Here is a 13,182-nt window from a genome sequence, read left to right as displayed (position 1 = left end):
GGAAGAGTATTTGTGTAGGGAAAGGGAATTGGGGAAGAGAGAGGGGAGGAGGATTTGTACTAGATGGGGCATTTGGAAGGGATAGTATTTGTGTTGGGAGAGGAAGAGTATTTACGTAGGGAAGGGGAATTGGGGAAGAGGGAGGGGAAGAGGATTTGTACTACATGGGGTATTTGGGAGAGATAGTATTTGTGTTCAGAGGGGAAGAGGGTTTGCGTGGGGAGGGGGAATTGGGGAAGAGGGAGGGGAAGAGAATTTGTACTAGATGGGGCATTTGGGAAGGATAGTATTTGTGTTGGGAGGGGAAGAGGGTTTGCGTGGGGAGGGGGAATTGGGGAAGAGGGAGGGGAGGAGGATTTGTACTAGGTGGGGCATTTGGGAGGGATAGTATTTGTGTTGGGAGGGGAGGAGGGTTTGCGTATGGAAGGGGGAAATGGGGAAGAGGGAGGGGACTTGTGTTTGGGGGAGGTATGCCTTCTCCCTAGAAAAGAACCCCCAAACCATTTAACCCTTGCAATGCTGAAAGGGGGGACACTGCAAAGTTTGTTTCAGATGTTGGAGTTTAACCCTTGCTATCGGAGGGATGGGGTTGGGAGGAGGCACATTATTGGTGTTTTATGGCTGACTGGAGTTCTACTTTAATACACATCTGCTGGGTGCAGTAGACTTTGGCCTGAGCGGCAGATCACATTGTGACGTAAAGCTCATATAACACGACAGACTACAAACTGCCAAACCGTGTAAATGACCTAATCTGAAGAGTGCAATCTACTGGACATTTTGCTTCGTTGCCTTTCGAAGTAATCCTAATAGGACCCATGAGATATCTTATGGATCTATAAATGTTACTTTGTATAAGAGCAGCAGTCCAGGGTGAGCGAAAGAAACAAAGTGCTGAGCTTATGTAATACACAGGGATGATGTGGCACATTCCCCATCCCTGTATGATATGTTAGACACACGTGCTCACTGATCCAGTTTATGGTAACAATAGATGAATAGCTTGTTCTTAGTTACGGTGCAGTGGACCAGGTCCAGATCCATACAATATACAATGAGAAGCAGGCTTGTTCATTACAAAGTAGCAGTGTACCAATAAATGTCAAATTAAAAACATTTATTATCATGCCAATAAAAATGTAAATACATTTGTAGATGGAAAGAGACTGCGGACACGCTGCGAGGCTTGATCAAAGACTGTAGACATGGTTCAGGCCTGGTTGGAGACCTGGAACATGGTGCAGGAGCCAGTCATAGCTGGCCATACACGAGCTGAACAAAAAAAAAAAAGATTGAACTGATTGCTCCATAGATCAATACACAAATGGACGGATCTCCCGCTGCTGCTGTTGTATTCTGACAGCTGGCACCATTGGCTCTCAGAATTTCCTAACGACGGCTGCGCCTGATTGGATGCAGATGCTATTTGGCCAACATGTTTCGACCTGACTCCTTTAATTTTTCAGTCAAAGAATGTTGGGTGGAAGTTAGCAGTTAATGGGTTTGAATCAACAATCTTTTCAACCACAGTGATGAGGAAAAATGAAAAAGGGTGGAAAATGTCTCTGGAAGGGAAGAAATGATAACTGCAAATCTGGTTTTCATTTGGGAATCATTGTACTTATTGTAATGCGCATGTACATTCCAAGATCAAACGTAGAATTCAATACAGTGGCCTGCCAATTTCAGGCTTTTCTTACAAAATTTATCAAATCTATGATGGTACTATTAAATGGTCTGTTGAACAACTTTTCTTACTCGGATTTCACTGCGCACAGTCAAATGAACTGGAACACAGTGAGATGAGATGGAACACCATGCAAGCCATATCGTCTTGTCCAACATCAATACCTGATCTTACAAATATAGCATCCTCTTGGTTAGCTCGGGGGAACTTTAGTACAATTGTGAGCTAGGAGGGCTGAATAGCAGCAGGGGTGTGATAGCTAGCAGGGTCAAATTTGAGTTAGAGCTGAGAAGCTCTGCAGACTAGCCCTCTGGAATTTCCCCCTGCTTTAGAACTTTGGAGAAAGGTCTAGAAGCAGTTGGCAGATTTGAGGAGTGTCTCGTCTGTACCCTTAGAGGATCCTGGCCAGTGCCCAACAGGAGGCTTGGTAAGGGGCCAGGACAGCCTCTAAGATTAACTGAGCCTGCTCAGTTGCAGGAGAGTTCGGGTGGAAGATAGAGAGGATGTGAGGCTTGAGGCAGGAGTCTGTGAGGGGGAGAGATGGAGAGGTACTCACCTACAGGCAGAGGACCTTGGAAGGAGAAAAGCTCGGGACTTCATCTGCTCCCTGAGAGAGGACCACCTGACAGACAGGGAACCCACCAGCAACACGGGAGAAGAACTGAGGGAGTAGACCTGCACCTCCTGGGCCAGATAGGGGAAGGAGCACTCTGGTGGAAAACCAAATTACTCTCCGCGCGGGACTGTCTTATTTCTTAAAGGGGCAGACACTGGATCCCCTGCTCAGGGATTCCTCCAGGCAGCCAGGTAGAGGAGCATCTGGGGTCTGGGGTGGTACTACAGGAGACACTGGCTAGCTCTCCAGAAAAGACTGTTGCTGTATCCACTTGTACAAAGTTCAAGAAGTTGTCCTCAGTTTCTCAGATCTTTTGGGCATCCTGTACACCTTTTAACGCATCCGAATTCAATTCATCTAGTAAAATCACAAAAACAAGCTCAAAGACTGGTTACTGACTCCTGGATGCAAATCTATGTGGAAATGTGTGTTGCCTGGCTATGCAGGACTATAGGGGGACCCAAAACTTTAGTAACGCCTAAGGGGGTAGTGCTACACTATTTTTGATGAAGATTTTGCAAAGTTTTGTAAGGTTTATGGAAATTATTCCCAAAATGCACTTGAATGTTGGTTTCTATTTAAGATGTAAGAAACATTCTTCGCACTGACTACCAATGTAGTGAACATTCTTCCTACTGACCACCAATGAATGGAACATTCCTTCCATTAACCAACAATGCAAGGAGCATTCTTCCCACTGACCCCCAATGTAAGGGGCACTCTTTCCACTGACCATCAATGTAAGGAGAATTCTTCCCACTGTCCATCAATGTAAGGGGCACTCTTTCCACTGACCATCAATGTAAGGAACATTCCCCCCACTGACCATCATTGTAAGGAACATCTCCCCCCCCCAACCATCATTGTAAGGAACATTCCCCCCACTGAACATTATTGTAAGGAACATTCCTCCCACTGACCATCAATGTAAGGAACATTCCCCCCATAGACCATCATTGTAAGGAACATTCCCCCCTGACCATCATTGTAAGGAACATTCCCCCCACTGAACATTATTGTAAGGAACATTCCTCCCACTGACCATCAATGTAAGGAATATTCCTCCCACTGACCACCATTGTAAAAGGGAATTCTTCCCACTGACCATCAATGTAAGGAACATTCCCCCCACTGACCATCATTTTGAGGAACATTCTTCCCACTGGCCATCATTGTAAGGAACATTCCTCTCACTGACCACCATTGTAAGAGGGCATTCTTCCCACTGACCATCAATGTAAGAAGCATTTTTTCCACTGACTACTAATGTAGGTGGGTCTTTCTTACAAACTGTCATTGCAAGTGGGCACTTCTCCCAATGGTCACCCATGTAATGAGCATTCTACCTAATGACTACTGGTGTAATAGGGCCATTCTCTCACTGACTATCAGTGTAAGGGGACCTTTCTCCAAATTACCTTGCGAACCATACATTGTGCTCTGATTGTCATCTTCTTGGACATTGGTCCCCTCACTGCCCCCCATGTGTTATCATGAGTCAGAAACCTATGAGAGAGGACCTGGCTACTAAAAGTGTCACCTCCACCAACAGGAGATGTCCACATTGTTCAAGGAGTGGACATTGCAGAAGGACTCCAGGAAATATACAGAAGAAGAGATAAGGATTGTCACATGACCATGGCTTTGGATAAGTAAAATGGGCATCTGGATTTTTTTTTCAGACCAGTTATTAGTTAAAGGAGGTGGGAGGGAATTGCTAATATCCAGGAGTTGGGGTTTAAGGTTGGTTCCCTGCCATAAAGTGTCAAATTGTATTTGATTTCCCAAATATTTGCCATTCCTTTCTTTTCTACTATACATCATCCTACTAAATTGTATTGTATGCAATGGAAGTCCAGTGTGTTTTTCCTGCCTTTGCTTTTATACTCTAAGTTGGGCATATTGTATTTTTCAACAACCTGCAGTTATCAGCTGTAGTTAGTTTCAGAGTACTATGAGGTAGATGTTCTGTCACGCTTTTATCCCAAATCAAGAAATTAGAGGAACAAGACTTACTTTGGAACTTGAAATCGTGGATTAAGATACTCACCTTTCCCAGCAATCCTGGGTTTGCAGACCAAAACACTTCATTGTTTTGTGAGAACATAATAACTTGTGTGAGGACAATTGTGAAGTGTGCTTTTGTCACCTCCCCACTCTTATCACACCTCTCCATACTTCTGTGGAGTGTGCCCACATCACTGGGAGGAGTCAGCACCAGGAGAACTACAGGGGAAATTTGGACATCAAAGAGACCTTGGAAGGTTGGAGACTTAAAGCCAAAGCCATGTATGACCAATTCTAAATTATGAAGTGAGAACTTTCCCAGGATAGGAAACTCAGTGAAACCAAAAGTATAAACCCAAACAGAAAAAAAGGAGAAAAGAGTCTACAGGGAAGAGAAAAAAGAAAAAGGCGAGGTCAATTATGAGGATAGTGAGGGAGAAGAAGGAGGGTCGGGGGACAGATGTGGCAGAAAGTGGAGTCTTCTAAATTTCAGCAAGAACTCAATTCAAATAGAATGTACAGGTTAATGCATGCCCTGTGTTTTGTTTTTAAAAGAATTGACTCGAATGTTAATAGGCAAGTCAACGGGATCGTAAAGGACTTTTTCCACTCTACTGCGACACAACATATTAATGGGGAAAAGACTCTGTTGAAAACTACAGGTTTTTTTATGCCCTTGCATTGTGATTACATAACTATTTTGGAAGTGCCTGTGAAGGAAAAGGGACATAAACCTTAGTGCTGCAGGCTTCTAAAGGTTGTTCAGCTAAGATGTTCATAGACAGAGGTGGTCTTTATCCAATCCAACTTGTTCGAGCTACACTATGAGGCCAAATGTATGTGTACCTCCTTCAAATGACTGAGCCCAGGTGTTTCTAGTGAAGGTATTGGTAATTCTAGATCATACAAAGACATTTTAGACAATTGTACACATGCACCCTTATGATAACAGTTTGAGGAAAGTCCTCTCCTTTCCAGCATGACTGCGCCCCCCATGTACAAAAATGCATGGTTTTATGAGTTGTGATTTGTGTTTTTTGTCACCTTTTCACTCTTATCACACCTCTCCACACTTCTATGACCACAGCACTAGGAGGAGTCAGGGCCATGGGAGCTAAGGTGGGACCTTGGACATCAAACAGAATTTGGAAGGTTGGAGACTTTGAGCTTCCTATGACCAATTTTAACTGATGGAGTGAGAACTTTCCCAGGATGGGACTTGTTTTCTAAACAACAGTTAGAGCTCATTTCCACCAGAATGTATGGGTTAATGCATGTTGCGTTGATACACTTTACAATGAATTATGTTGTGCTTTTGAAGGAAATGACTGGAATGGAAGTTTGCAGATCAATACACTTAAATATTGCATGCTGGACTTATCACAACACACCTTATTACAGCCTTCCCACTCTTGTCATACGGACCTGTACCTCTGTGAAGTGTGACTACAGCCAGGGGTTTATTTACCACAAGGCAAACAAGGCACTTGCCTAGGGCGGCATTTTTCAGGGGGGCAGCACCTCCCCCCAGAAGAAGGGAGGAAATAAAGGACACGTGCACCATGGGAACCAGGTGGGATCTGAGAGAGGCTGCGGGCTGCTTGATGGTGTACGTAGAGCCTGGCTCTCGTTCCTGGGAATGTCTGGATCTGTGAAGATGAGTTTCTCTCCATCACCAGAAGGTGGGGGTAGTGGAATGCTCTCCCGGATGGGAGGCAGGGGTGTTGTTGGTCAATGTCATTCTCTTTCCGTGGGAGGGGGAACGGGGGGTTGTGTTGGTCGCTGTCCATGGGGGCAGACAATTTTTGTGTTGCCTAGGGAAGCACAAAACCTAAATACACCACTGACTACCGCACTAGGGGGGATTCAGGACCATGGGAACTAAAGGTGAACTTAGGCCATCAAAGAGACCTTGGAAGGTTAGGGACTTGCAGCCACTTATAACCATTTCTAACTTATGGAGTGAGAACTTTCCCGAGCTAGGACTTTTTTTCTAAACTACAGTAAGGTCTCATTCCCACAAGAATGTTATGGGTTAATGTGTGTTGTGTTGACACACTTTGCCATGAATTGAGTTGCGTTTTTGAAGCAATTGACTGGAACAGAAGGTTTCAAGTTAATACACCAAATGTAGCATGTGGGACCTATTGAAACACACCCTAGTACAACCTCCCCACTCTTGTCACACCAACCTGTACCTTTGTGAAGTGTTAGCATAGCACTAGGAGGAGTCAGGGCCATGGGAATGACAGGGGAACTTGGAACATCAAAGAGACCTTGGATGGTTAGGGACTTGAAGCCACTTATAACCATTTCTAACTCATGGAGTGAGAACTTTCCCGAGCTAGGACTTGTTTTCTAAACTACAGTAAGGTCTCATTCCCACAAGAATGTAATGGGTTAATGTGTGTTGTGTTGACACACTTTGCCATGAATTGTGTTGCGTTTTTGAAGGAATTGACTGGAACAGAAGGTTGCAAGTTAATACACCCAAATGTATCATGTGGGACCTATTGAAACACACCCTAGTACAACCTCCCCACTCTTGTCACACCAACCTGTACCTTTGTGAACTGTTATGATAGCAATAGGAGGAGTCAGGGCCATGGGAATTACAGGGGAACTTGGGACATCAAAGAGACCTTGGAAGGGTGGACACTTGGAACCACCAATGACCAATTCTAATTTAGAGAGGGAGAACTTTTCCAGACTAGGGCTTGTTTTCTAAACTGCTGTAAGGGCTTGTTCCCAGAAGAATGTATGGGTTAATGTAGGGTTTCGCAACCAGGAACACTAGGGTTCTTTCAGAAGTTGCTAGGAGTTCCTTCAGCAATGAGCAACTTCTGCCTCTCAGATAAGTTCCCAATGAAACCAATCATATTTTTAGCTATCTGTAAGGGGGAAATTCTTCCCAATGACCACAAGTGTAAGGAGCATTCTTCCCATTGGCCACCACACTACTGTATCATCAGGTGTAGACATAGTAATTTTTAGCATGGGTTCCCTGAGTTTGGAAAGTTATTTTAGGGTTCCTCTGTGTTGAAAAGGTTGAGAAAGTCTGGGTTAATGTGTATTGTGTTGGCACACTACCATGCAGATTGCAAGTCAAAAAACTTAAATGTAGTATGCAGGACTTATAACAACATACCTTTTTTACAACCTCCTCACTCTTATCATGCCTCTCTGTACCTCTGTAAAGTGTGACCACAATACTAGGAAGAGTCAGAGCCAAGAGAACTACAGGAGAACTTGGGACATCAAAGAGGCCTTGGAAGGGTGGTGACTTGGAATCACCTATGACCAATTCTAATTTAGGAAGTGAGAACTTTTCCAGGCTTGGGCTTGTTTTCTAAACTGCTGTAAGGGCTTGTTCCCAGAAAAATGTATGGGTAATGCAGGGTCTCTCAACCAGGATTCAGTGGGACCCTAGAGTTCTTTCAAGGTTGCTAGGAGTTCCTTCAGCAATGAGCAACTTCTGCCTCTCAGATAAGTTCCCAATGAAACCAATCATTTATTTAGCTATCTCTAAGGGTGAAATTCTTCCCAATGACCACAAGTGTAAGGAGCATTCTTTCCACTGACTATCACACTAATGTATCATCAGGTGTAGACATAGTTTTTTTAGGAGGGGTTCCCTGAGATTGGAAAGTTATTTTAGGGTTCCTCTGTGTTGAAAAGGTTGAGAAAGGCTGGGTTAATGTGTATTATGTTGGCACACTACCAAATGTAGTATACAGGACTTATAACAACATACCTTTTTTACAACCTTCATACTCTTATCAAATTTACCAGGGGCATCTCATGGGGCCCCCTACTGACCCCAGGCCCCGAGTTCCCGAATCATCAGTCTGCCCCTGGCAGTGTCCTCTCTGCAATAGCTGTCAGTGGGGGGTCAGGAATCCCCCCACACATAGCAGAGCTATAGGCCATGTTCCTTGCTGGTCGAATGTTTCCCATCTGGTTGAATATTCTCATGCATCACTACCCCCTTAGGAGTTGCTGAGTTTTGGGTCCCCCTACAGCTCTGCAGGGCCAGGCAACATGCATTTTCTTCCACACCGGCACACTGGAGACAGTAAACAGTCCTCAAGCTTGGTTTCGTGAATTTATTAAGGGGTTTCGAACTTGGATGAAGCTGAAGGGTGTATGGGATGAAGGAGGAAACTGAACTTTATGGACAAACTCCTTAGGAACTATGTACAAGTCCGTAAACTACAAGGCTCTCCTTTAAAACCACTTCCCATCCGGCTGTTGTATATAAACGGCCAGACGGTGGCACTGCAGGGGCGGGTGGCCGTTTATAAACGTCCTCCCCGCACCCTGCTTGTGCGCGCTCCCTGGGAGCACACAGCACCGCGATCCAGTGCCCGCACAGTGGAACACTGATCGTTGTACGGGACCTCTGTGCGAGGTCCCGATCATGTGATCGCTGATTGGCCAATCAGTGATCACATGCAAAGTAGTAAGCAAGATGTCACTTGTGACATCATTGCTTACTACGTGTGAAATCTGTGAATGATCACAGAGATCACATGGTACAGGGCTAGTCACAACAGTCTTGTACCATGTGACAAGCTATGACCAATCACAGCTCACACAGTATTTCTCAATGGCTGCAAGAATGCAGCCAAAGAGAAGGAGAAATGGTTGCTTTTACAGCCTTTATGGGTGTAAAAGCAATCAGTGTAAAAAAAAAATTTTCATCACTCCCCACAAGTAGTATAGTGCAGGGGCGGACTGACAACTCACGGGGCACCCGGGCAATAGGGGATCATGGGGCCCTGTGTCTTCGCCCACACCCAAAAAAGCCTATGAAAAAGCCAATAAAAGGTACCAGGGGCATCTCATGGGGTCCCCTACTGACCCCAGGCCCTCGGGCAGTGCCCGAGCGCTTAAATGGTCAGTCAGCCCCTGGTACAGTGTCACTATGGTGTACTGCTAGGGTGACAGTATGTAAAAAAAAAACCCAAAAAATAATAATATAAAAAAATAAAATAAAAATGTAAAAAATTTTTTTGAAAAATTATAGTTTTTGGTTATAAACTATGTTGGGTTTTTTCTTTTACTAAAAAGATAACTGAATAAATTTTGGCCAAGATTTATGAAGAATGATTATTTATTTGCAAAATTTTATAAGAAAAACACTTTTTTTTTAATTTTTGGACATTTTCATTTATATAGCAAACAAAATTAAAATCCCAGTGGTGAATAAATACCGCCAAAATAAAGTTTTATCTGTATAAAAAAATGCTACAAAATTCATATGGGTACAGTGTCGCATGATCGCGCAATTGTCATTCAAAGTGTGATCACGCTGAAAGCTGAAAACGCACCTCCCCTTTGAAATGAATGGAAAACACACCAAAAACAGTGTTGAGTCCACGTTTCACAGATGCATGCTGGGAGACAGAAACCTAAAAAAAAAAACGCACCGAAAACACATACGTGTTTTTAGCGCATTTTTCAGCAGAGCAGCGTGAAAGCGCCCGAAGGCCATTTTCCTGTAGATTCGCCTGTTCGGCAATTTTACATGTGCCCCAAAAAAAGCAAAACTGACATTTCTTACATATTACAAATTATACACAATTTTTTTTTTAATGACTTTTGCGCAAATGCCAAAACCTTCTTTGTATGCTGCAAGTCGATTAGTTAACCTCGAAAAACAATCCTTGCGTTATTGGGTGCAGAATAGATTGGTGTGGAATCCTCGCAGTCCTGCGGCTGTCAGTAACTTCACCCAGATCTTGTCAAAGTCGCCAGAGTTGTGTGCCCATCCCCCGCACCTCCTGCATGAACGCCCCTCATCTGGACGCGTTATACAGGCAGCTTGGAGAATGCAGACGATGATGTGGCAGCCCTCCCCCCCCCCCCATACAGCCTGCATAGTACAGTACATACCAGGGGCGGACTGACAACTCATGGGGCCCCCGGGCAATAGGAAATCATGGGGCCCCTGTGTCCTTGCCCAAACTCAAAAAAGCCTATGAAAAAGGTACCAGGGGCATCTCATGGGGCCCCCTACTGACCCCGGGCCCTCGGGCAGTGCCCAAGTTTCCAAATGGTCAGTCTGCCCCTGGTACATACAGTAACCAGCATAGAGACATGCTCAGTGTTCCCAGGTTTTGGATGCAGGGGCGTCCCTAGGCAGGTGAGGGGGGGGGGTGACACCTACCACACGGGGTGACACCGGACCCGCTCCACGAAAAGGTAAGTTGTAAAGCAAGCCGACGATCCCTGCAGGACGGATCGGATCTGCGGATTGGGGTCCCATCCATTATGCTCAATCCGCAGATCCAATCCATCCTGCAGGGATCGTCGGAGGGGGTGTCACCAAGTGTTACCACAGCGGGTGACACCAACCCTAGGGACCAGGGGTGGACTGACAACTCATGGGGCCCCCGGGCAATAGGGGATCATGGGGCCCCTGTGTCCTTGCCCAAACCCAAAAAAGCCTATGAAAAAGGTACCAGGGGCATCTCATGGGGCCCCCTACTGACCCCAGGCCCTCAGGCAGTGCCCGAGTTTCCAAATGGTCAGTCCACCCCTGGTACATACAGTAACCAGAATAGAGACATGCTCAGTGTTCCCGGGTTTTGGATGCAGGGGCGTCCCTAGGCAGGTGAGGGGGGGTGACACCTACCGCACAGGGTGACACCGGACCCAATCCACGAAAAGGAAAGTTGTAAAGCAAGCCGACGATCCCCGCAGGATGGATCGGATCTGCGGATTGGGGAGCATAATGGATCGGAGTCCGATCCATTATGCTCAATCCGCAGATCCAATCCATTCTGCGAGGATCGTCGGAGGGGGTGTCACCAAGTGTTACCGCAGCGGGTGACACCAAACCTAGGGACCAGGGGCGGACTGACAACTCATGGGGCCCCCGGGCAATAGGGGATCATGGAGACCCTGTGTCCTTGCCCAAACTCAAAAACGCCAATGAAAGGTACCAGGGGCATCTCATGGGGCCCCCTACTAAGCCTGGGCCCTCGGGCAGTGCTCGAGTGTACGAATGGTCAGTCCGCCCCTGCTAGGGACGCCCCTGCTTGGATGCACTTTTTATGATGTATAACCAGGGGCAGACTGACAACTCATGGGGCCCCCGGGCAATAGGGGATCATGGGGCCCCTGTGTCCTTGCTCAAACTCAAAAAAGCCTATGAAAAAGGTACCAGGGGCATCTCATGGGGCCCCCTACTGACCCCGGGCCCTCGGGCAGTGCCCGAGTTTCCAAATGGTCAGCCTGCCCCTGTGAATAAAAGGAACACACTGACTGGTTTCCATGTCTGACATCCAGGGGCGGACTGACAACTCATGGGGCCCCCGGGCAATAGGGGATCATGGGGCCCCTGTGTCCTTGCCCAAACTTAAAAAAGCCTATGAAAAAGGTACCAAGGGCATGTCATGGGGCCCCCTACTGACCCCGGGCTCACATCCATCCCAAATCCAGAAAATTAAAGTTCCATTCCTTATAGGATAATGGACATGCAAACAACTCCAGTGTCCCCATTGGAAGATTTCCCCTCTATTCCTGTTCTGGTGACAACCCAATTTTTTCCCCCTCTTTATCCGGTGAAGCCAGAAACCCTCAATCCCCCCATTCAGGTCCTTTAATGATGCTATTTTGGTGAAATATGATATTTTGCTGAAATATCAGGGTTCTAAACAGACCCCTGATGGGTTGTTTTTTCACAATTTAATTTTTACAATTTTTTTTTCTATTTTATTTTATTTCTATTTTATTACAGCCCTGTTGGGGTAGGGGGGTTTTGGTGAAATATCAGGGGTCTAAATAAACCCCTGATGTTTTTTTTTCACAATTTAATTTTTACAAATTTTGTTTACTATTTTATTTCTATTTTATTACAGCCCTGTTGGGGTAGGGGGGCTTTGGTGAAATATCAGGGGTCTAAACAGATCCCTGCTGTTTTGTTTTGCTTTCACAATTTTTATTTTTTAAATATTTTTTTACACTTTTATTGTATTTTTATTTCTATTTTTTACAGCCCTGTTGGGGTGGGGGGGGGGCTTTGGTTAAAAATCAGGGGTCTAAACAGATGGTTTTTTTCCCAATTTAATTTTTTTATTTTTTTTACTATTTTTTTTTATTTGTATTTATTTTTTGTACAGCCCTGTTAGGGTAGGGGGACTTTGCTGAAATATCAGGGGTCTAAACAGACCCCTGATGGGTTGTTTTTTCACAATTTAATTTTTACAATTTTTTCACTATTTTATTTTATTTGTATTTCTATTGTATTACAGCCATGTCGGGGTTTGGTGAAATATCAGGGATCTAAACAGACCCCTAATGTTTTTTTTTTCACAATTAAATTTTGCTATTTTCTCTGCTCTGAATGAATGAACAGGAGGTGCTCTGTACAGGGGATTCCTGTTTATTCAGAAACTGAAATCACAGTAAACAGTAGACAGTTTTGGGTTGATTTACTAAAGCTGGAGAGTGCAAAATCTGGTGCCGCTCTGCATAGAAACCAATCAGCTTCCAGGTTTTATTGTCTTCATTGAACAAGCTGAAGTTAGAAGCTGATTGGCTCCCAGGCACAGCTGCATCAGATTTTTGCAATCTGCAGTTTTAGTAAGCCAACCCCTTTGTGTCAGAGAGGCGGGGGAAGAGGAGGAGAGTGGGCAGAGCAGCAGGAGGTCATGTAAAGTCCCCCACCACAACCGCTGCTCACAATGTATTGTACACACCACTGGAAGCCAAAGGGTTCCTTTTCGGTTACATGGTGTTTGCTGTGGCCCCTGATCATTTTTTAGATAAGGAGTATATCAAGATGAAAATATATGTAGCTAGGCGCTGGGCTACAGCAAAATGGAGGAGGAGGCGTTGCCTTTACTCTTCTCGCCCTCTACTG

Source organism: Staurois parvus, unplaced genomic scaffold (assembly GCF_062004578.1).
Source record: "Staurois parvus isolate SC_StPar_1 unplaced genomic scaffold, SC_StPar_1.0 ptg001352l, whole genome shotgun sequence".
In the NCBI taxonomy this organism is placed as follows: Eukaryota; Metazoa; Chordata; class Amphibia; order Anura; family Ranidae; genus Staurois; species Staurois parvus.
This window is presented reverse-complemented; position numbering follows the sequence as displayed.